The sequence below is a fragment of the Primulina tabacum genome, chromosome 14, assembly GCF_025594145.1.
Source record: "Primulina tabacum isolate GXHZ01 chromosome 14, ASM2559414v2, whole genome shotgun sequence".
Lineage (NCBI taxonomy): Eukaryota > Viridiplantae > Streptophyta > Magnoliopsida > Lamiales > Gesneriaceae > Primulina > Primulina tabacum.
In genome coordinates, this window is record NC_134563.1 from 824,392 (window position 1) to 832,815 (window position 8,424).

At 36.9% G+C, this 8,424-nt stretch overlaps 1 long non-coding RNA gene across 2 annotated transcripts; it reads right to left on the bottom strand.

Annotated features, from left to right (window-relative positions):
- Positions 1 to 1,187: 1,187 nt before the first annotated feature.
- Positions 1,188 to 3,325, bottom strand: LOC142525437 (uncharacterized). 2 transcript variants are annotated; one of them, XR_012815072.1, is made up of 4 exons: positions 3,246 to 3,325; positions 2,393 to 2,592; positions 2,262 to 2,316; positions 1,188 to 1,502 (listed from the first exon to the last, which is right to left on the bottom strand). It is a non-coding gene; the product is annotated as an uncharacterized LOC142525437 (long non-coding RNA). The 2 variants fall into 2 exon arrangements; XR_012815073.1 differs by having other exon boundaries at positions 3,005 to 3,325.
- Between the last annotated feature and the right edge of the window lie 5,099 nt (positions 3,326 to 8,424).

An 8,424-nucleotide genomic window follows, 5' to 3' on the forward strand; every position in this document is an offset into this window, starting at 1 on the left:
TAGTCATTTTTTCGATTTAGAGTTGACGTGACACCATTGTAGTATTGATGTGATTAGTGTCCCATCAGTACTCTGAATTAAAAGATTAAAACCATTAAAAATTGAAAAATATAATACTAAACGTGGAATTTGATAATTATTTACAAGAAAGCTGCAACTAATTCACTACCAAAAAATGAGTTGCGATGGTCAAACTTGTCGCTAAAACCATTGCTAATTTAGTTTTCGACGGTTTTTACTTTCCTCACTAAATCAACCATCGTTGACTTTTAGCAACGTCTTTTCAAAAACCGTCGCTAATTTTAGCAAAAATTTACACAAAACATCGCTAATTTAGCGACAGATTTATGAAAAACCGTTGCTAAATTAGCAACAGATTTAACAAAACCACCGCTAATGTTAGCGACGATTATTGAAAAACCCTCGCTAAATTTAATATTTATTTTTTAAAAAAAATCAAATATTTGTTTTATATTTTAAATTTTATATATCAAATTTTAGTTACAGTGTATTTTAATATTTTAACAAACATAATAAATTTCGCTAACCGTGTTTCAAAAAACAACATTAAACTAATACATATGCAACTAAATCCAATTGATATTGTATATAAAACAAATAAAGTTTGATGGGTATTTAAACTAAGTGCAATAAAAATGGTACACATATGGTGCCTCGCTCTCGTCATCGTCGTAACCATCGTGGTTATCGTCATCGTCTTGTCCATCATCATCGTCATTGCGTGATGTGCAGAGATCACAATGTACAAATATACGTACCAAGAGAGACAATAATCCCCGCGAAATGACGACTCGACATGAGAGAATGAGAAATGGTAATTGTATAATTATATAATCACAAAACTCGTTCATAAATACACAAATACATTCGTATTTTTCTCCTAGAAAATTATTATAATTGATATGCACTAAAAAACCATCGGCCATATGTAAATTTTTAAATCGATTTCGAGATTCAACACTTATTCTATATAACCAAGTCTCTTGAAAATTTTATTACTTGTGTCATTGCGTAAAACTTTGGGGCAGATAAGATAATCTGACGGTCATAATCTGATCCTAGAATTTAATTTGTTATATGCTCGTGGGCCCATGATTCTCTCCACGTTATTATCAATTTCAAAAATAAAACTACCATTTACGTCAAATAATATTCAACATTTCAAATTGGTTATAATTTAATATAATAATATAAATAATGAGATACACACATATGAACGCACATTCTTACTATTACCGAAATAAGAAACACTTCTCTACTCAAGCCTGTGTGGTCTCCAGCGAAAATGGTGTTCGAAAAAGTGAAGAGTTATTTTCTCACCGACGGATTTAGCAAGGACGTTGTCTACATCGCCTCATCGGCATGTTGTGCCTGGGAATTACGGTCTCCGATAATACTTCTGGACAATCGCTTGAAAAAATCAGCGAAATTGCTGACAATGTGGTAAGTTTAGGGTTTCTTCAGAATCCACCGCTGCTGGCCTATGGAAAGATTTGAAAAACTTTACATTAAGAAATCCCGTCAAGACAGAATCAACCTAAAGGGAAAATTCTTTGGTTTCAAGATGCTGGAATCCAAATCCATCATACACAATCTAGATGACTTTAACAAGTTGACACTCGATCTTGAGAACATAAGAGTGAAGATTGATGATGAATATAAAGCAATTATCCTCCTAAATTCTGTGCCAAAATCATACGTGCTTGGCAGAAAAACATCTGGAACAAACCAATTTATGTCACCAGAGAGATTAGCACACAAGTGAAAACAGGACTTGTGGAGCTTCATAAGCAAGGGCTGCTGGGAAAAGAACATCTCACAAATGTTGATTTCTGCGAACATTGTGTTAAGGACAAGGCGACGAGCATTAAATTCAGTAAGGGCAAACACAACTCGAGAAGAATTTTGGAGTATGTGCATTCAAATCTTTGGGGGCCCTCTAAAGTGGCCTCAAATGGAGGAGCAAGATATTTTCTTGACATTGATGGATGATTACTCTAGGACACATTGAAACAGAAGAATGATGCACTAGAAAAGTTTAAGGAGTGACTTATATTCTAGAAACCAAACAGGAAACAAACTAAAGGCCCTTAGAATGGATAATGGCCTAGAGTTTTGTTCAAAGGAGTTTGGTGAATAGTGCAAGACTATCGGTTACCAAGTATTGAAATCCAAATTTCAAAAATAACAATTTCCAACTATCATTGAAAGGAATCGAACAAAACTTGAACAAAACTTACGCAAAACCTGCCTCTTCTCAGCCTTATCTTCAGAACCTCCTCCAACAAGTTTTTTCTGGAAGAAAAACATAATATTAGCTATGATTATTCGAACAAACCAAATAGTTATGAAATCATATTTCTAAACTTACCATATTGTCATCAATTTCGCTGATTTTTTCAAGCGATTGTCCAAAAGAATTATCGGACACCGTAGTCTCCAAACTGGCAGAGCATGCCTATGAGACTATGAACACAACGCTCTTGCTAAATCCGTCGTTGAGAAATAACTCTTCACTTCAAACAACATTTTCACTGGAGACGGCACGAGCTTGCGTAGGGAAAGTGTTTTCTGATCAAATATCATCTTTACATGAGAAAAATATTACAGGCAAAAAAAAAAAACAAAAAAAAAAACTTTCTTCGAGAAAATACAGAAAATTCTGTTTTTGACACGGAAATATACAGAAGCACAAAGCAAAACCAGAACACAGATCTCATTGCAAGTTCCCCAAATCTTTGAGCGTTGGAAGGAATGAATTAATACGATTTGAAATTATGTTTTTTAACCCCTTTAATTTAAGTTAATCTAACAACCAATTATCGATCAAGGAAAAACAATAAATGCTCAACAAGTCAATACCAAGCAGAAAAAACCGTAAAATGAGGAAAAATACTGTAAAATGCTTGCAATTGCCACGTAAAATATGATATCCCAAGCAGAAGTAAAGATGAATGGAATTTAGTTTGTTGAAATTGCAAACCTAAAAACACGAAAAACACCACAAGAACGCCTCTGGCCTCCGAAGTCTAGAAAAGAACCTTCACATAATAATTCTTTGTTTTTTTCGAGCTACCTCTAGCACAAAATTTGATTGCGAGGCTCGCTCATATACAGGCTGATAGGAATTTTCGGTCGCTATAGCCATTCTAGCTGAAGAGTTGGGTTCAAGGAAGTTCCTTCAAAAATTGAAGATAAGAAATGGAGAGAGAGAGAGAGAGAACCTGTGTCCTTTGTTGTGTTGTCGATCTACTCGTCGGAGTTGCCTACCAAAAGCTAGGGCAAGAGATGCATCAAACAAATGATCGATTTCTGATAGATCTTGGGCCTATAACTAAGCCCAAACCCAACAATATTCTGGCCCTTTAAAGAAATTAGCTTTTATTTTAAAAAAATCGATTAATTCGGTTTAACCGGATTTCTTTATAACAATGATTGAAACCAGCCAATTTGACCAAACTTTTTAAAAATAAAGAGCGAATTTTTTAAATAATTAGGTTTGATCAGTTAATTCGGTTTTTTTTTGTTATATTAGGTGGTGAGCTCCAATTTTTAGTTGACTCGGTCTTTTTGTTATCAAGTTTCATAAAAAAAGTGATCCCTTTTGATGTTCCATGTTCGATGTTCCGATTCCCTCCCCATTCAAGCTTTCAGAATTTATGTGAGCTTGTTTCTACTGTTATGCAAAGGGTGGGTGCATCAAACGATCAGATTTGCCCTCAACTTTTGGTGAGTAAAAAGAACATTGAGGAATTTTGGTATATTTTGTTGTCAAACTAATTAAGACCTTTTTAATTTCTTTTCCTAATTCTGCTTTACTATGAAGATGACGAAGGAAATAAAGTCCTGCTCATGACAGACGACTCAGATCTCTTCAATGTTGTTAGCCATGCAAGATCAATTGGACTAAAGGTGTGATAACAGTTTTTTTACCAACCACATCTTACAAGGACACTATCTGTCTGTTGTTTTGATCTACTTGATGGGGGAAAAGATTTAGAATATCTGAATAGTAAGAATTTTGTAAATTTTTGTGGTTCTAATGCCGTCTGTTCTACACAGCCACTATTGGCTCCTGCTACTTCTGATGGTAGTTTTAGACATCTTTAACAAAGTCGTAACACCAAAATAATCCACATGTCAAATAGCTTTGTTATCTTTTGTATCCCTTTTTTCGTCTTTAATGTTTTTTTTTCCTTTTTCTCTGCCAACACTCCAATCTCTTATCTCCTGAAGTTGTGAGCTATTATACTTGTCCACGAAAGTTTTTGTAGAAATTTGATTGTTCTTTGCATAAAATGATACATTCTTATCGCTCTGTAGCAGCTGCTAGTAGCGTATTTCTGAATCCAAATGTATCATTGGGATTTATTTCAGAAAATTACAAGCCTTGGTTGGTTTTTCTGCAAATATATTTGTTGTATTAGAACATGTATAAGAACTTCTCATTAATAGGTCAGAACCTTAGGTGAGGTTTCAGTTCAAGTAGCTAGAATTGTGATCTCAATATTTTCAGTATCTTAGAATCCAGGCTTGCTCCGACATATTATAGATATTACGAATGTCAGATCTTTTGTTAAAAGATGACACAAAGTTCATAAGTTCCTTCCATATTATTTATTACTATATTAGTTTTTGAACTGCCTGGTGATCATGCACGCCTTATTTTAAAGCATTTTTTGGACTCAGCAACTCAGAAGGCACTCAAAGTGTATTCCGAGGTAATGTCGTGTATTTCTTTCACTTAATGTATGCATTATGGTGCTTTTCTTTTGCTCGGATTTTAAGGCAAAATTTTCATGGAATTTGATCCATAATTAATTTGTGTCAATTACTCGTCATCTGACTTCGAGTTTGATTCAATGTAATGCATACTTGTTGGTCAAGTGGGAGTATTGTTGGGAAATTACACCGAAGCGATGCCGACCACGATGATAATATAGTACCCAAAAATTACGGAATAAAATAACCAACAAAAACACAAAGATTTACGTGGTTCACCCAATATAGGTCACGTCCACGAAGCTACTGCTGATCTTTTATAACATGAGAACTATTACAACAAGTGTACACAATGATACACTAAATATCTCACACTCTCAACCCGAGTATAACCGATAAAATATTTTCTCTAACTCACATAAGAGAACAAAAAAAAACTCTCTTTTTTTCTCTCTCTTTATTTTATAAAGCTTAAGAGCTTCTGGGATGATTTTACATTGCAGGTTACACACTTATTTATAGAGGAAATAATCTCGTGTGAACAAAAGAAGCATTATTCCATTTCGGCAGCCTCCAATCAACCATTCAAATTTGTCACGTTTAGCATTAAATAGAGTGGTCCCACTTTACCTAACATTTCTCCCACTTGAAGACTTGATTTCAATCATGTCTTCACACCATCATTGCAGCAACTCATATCTCTCCATTTATAATTGCAGTCCAACTGAAGAACTGAAATTGAACACAACTTCAGTTTGTCAATGGTTACCGTTTTCGTGAGCATATCAGCTGGATTTTTACTTCCAGGAATCTTCTCAAGAAACAAGATTCCATCTTGCAGTACTGATCTAATGAAATGGTACCTAACCTGTATATGCTTTGTCCTAGCATGATAAACAAGATTTTTTGCTAAGTGAATAGCACTCTGACTGTCATAGTGTAATTTGCTACTCTCAAGCTTCTGACCCAATTCCTCCAGAAAGGATCTCAACCATATAATCTCCTTACTAGCTTCTGTAACTGCAACATACTCAGCCTCAGTAGTCGAAAATGCGACAATCTTTTGCAGTTTAGACACCCAGCTTACAACTGTATCACCTAATGTAAACACATATACAATAGTACTTTTCCTACCATCCAGGTCACCACCCATATCGGCATCGACAAAACCCTGTAAGCCCGATTTTGACCTCCTGAAGCATAAAGAACAACTAGCAGTACCTTTCAAATACCTGAGAATCCACTTAACTGCTTCTCAATGTTGCTTTCTTGGATTACTCATTAACCTGCTCACAACTTCCATTGCATGTGCTTATGTCTGGTCTTGTACACACCATTGCATACATGAGGACTTCCGACAGCAGAAGCATAAGGAACCTTATTCATATAATACTGATCCTGCTCCGTCGATGGTGATTGTGCTTTGGTTAGTTTGAAATGACTAGCCAAAGGAGTACTCACAGATTTAGCTTCATCCATATTAAATCTGCTAACCACCTTTTTCACGTACTCTTCTTGAGATAACTTCAAGAATCCATTCATCCGGTCTCTAAAGATTCTCATTCCAAGGATTTGCTTTGCAACACCCAAATCCTTCATGGCAAATTCCTTTGATAAATCTTTCTTGAGTTTATCAATTTCTTCCAGACAAGCTCCAGCTATCAGCATATCATCTACATATAACAGTAGTATGATATAAGAACCGTCAAACTTTTTCACATAACAGCAATGATCAGCTTGACACCTTAGGAAACCATTTTCACTCATGAATCCATCAAACTTCTTGTACCACTGTCTTGGAGCTTGTTTGAGACCGTACAAGCTCTTCTGAAGTTTGCACATCATTTTCTCTTTTTTCGGTACTTCAAATCCTTGTGGTTGCTTCAGATAAATTTCTTCATCTAGGTCACCGTGAAGAAACGCAGTCTTTACATCCAACTGCTCCAAATGTAAGTCTTCCTTCGCCATTAGTCCAAGTACTGTCCTGATAGTGGTTAATTTAACCACCGAGAGAAAATCTCAGGTTGTTAGAAGCCTTTTACAACAAGTCTTGCCTTGTACCGCTTGCTACCATCATGCTCTTCTTTTAACCGTTACACCCACTTGTTATGTAACGCCTTTTTGCCTTTCGAAAGTTCTGTCAACTACCACGTCTGATTGGATGACAGTGAATCCATCTCATCTTCCATGGCCAACTCCCACTTGGTTTAATCATCATTTTTCATTGCCTCTTCATAGGTCTCCGATTCACCTTTGTCTGTCAGCAAAATATAGTGAAATGCAGGGAAGTATCTCTCAAGTGGTCTAATGGTTCTCAAAGATATCCTGAGTTCAATCACCTGATTTTGTGGGTCATCATCTTGTGCAGTTTCTTCTTCATCTTCCTGGTTACTGGTTTTCGATTCATTCACAGAAATATATGTCAATGGCACTTCATCAGTCTTCTTGACTTCAGGACATTCATCTTCAGCTTCAATGTCTGACTTGTCCTTGTACAGAAGTTTCTCATTAAAGATTACATCCCTGCTCCGAATGATCTTCCGATTTTGGTCATCGCAGAAACGATAACCAAAATCATTATCTTCATAACCAATAAAGAAGCACTTCTTTGATTTTGGATCAAGTTTTGTTCTGCTTGCTGAATCAATATGAACATAGAATAGACATCCAAACGAGGACTCTCGACTCCATCCCTTCTTTCAAATTCTAATTCCCGGTCCCTCGGACAGGGCAAACAACCCTCCTCCCTGCTTCACCTACTTTCTTCTGGGACCAAGTTAGTAATGGTCTCTGGTTTCCCATCCCTTCTTTCTATACAGAGGTCGCCAAGTTTTTTGGTGTGCCTATTAACCAACTCCACCCCAACTCCCTCTGCATCATGGATTCGGCTTATGTTCTCTTTAAAATGAATAACCTTCTTATCAACTTCCTTGTTCTTCATTATTTCTTTGTCTGCAGATTGATAGATAATGCCTTCTCCCTGTCTGCCCGGTTAAATGCCCGGTTAAATGCCCGGTTCCTTGATGACACCCCTTCTTCCCAGAAGGGGTGGAAAGGAAGATTCTTCTTTATTCAACTCCCGAGTCCTCTTCCTTGCTTGACCGGGTTTCTTCCTTCTCTTCCCCCCACAACCTTCCCTTCCTAAGGCTTATAAGTTTGAGGACCCCTTCCTCAAAAGCTAAACTCTGGTCGAGGGACGTAAATATTCTTCATTTGTTCTCATTTCAGATGAGAATTTGGTTGCGTATGGGTTGAGTGCCCGGGCTGAAGACCCAATGGACCGGGTAATTGACGAGGTAGTTGGCTCGGGCGCTCAACCTGGTAATTTTTTTATTGTTCTTTTACTTCTCTCGTTCTTTATTTTGCAATAAAACTGACCTCTTTTTCCTCTTCTTGTGCAGATAATACAGAGATGCAGGAAGTCTTTGCCAGAAAATGGGAGAAAAACTGGCGGCTCGTCGTGAAGCTGCTGAGAAGAAAAAACGGGCCAAGGAGGCAGCCCGATAGGCGGCTGAATCTGTCCGAAGCAGAGACCCAACAAGAAAAGGAAGCGACTCGAGAAGAATCCCGGTATGACTCTGAAGACCATGTGCCTCTCATTCAGAGGAAGAGAAAAAGCTATCACCAGCCCAAAACTGATTCTGGTTGAGAGCAACCGAGAGGAAGACCAGGGAACCTTCC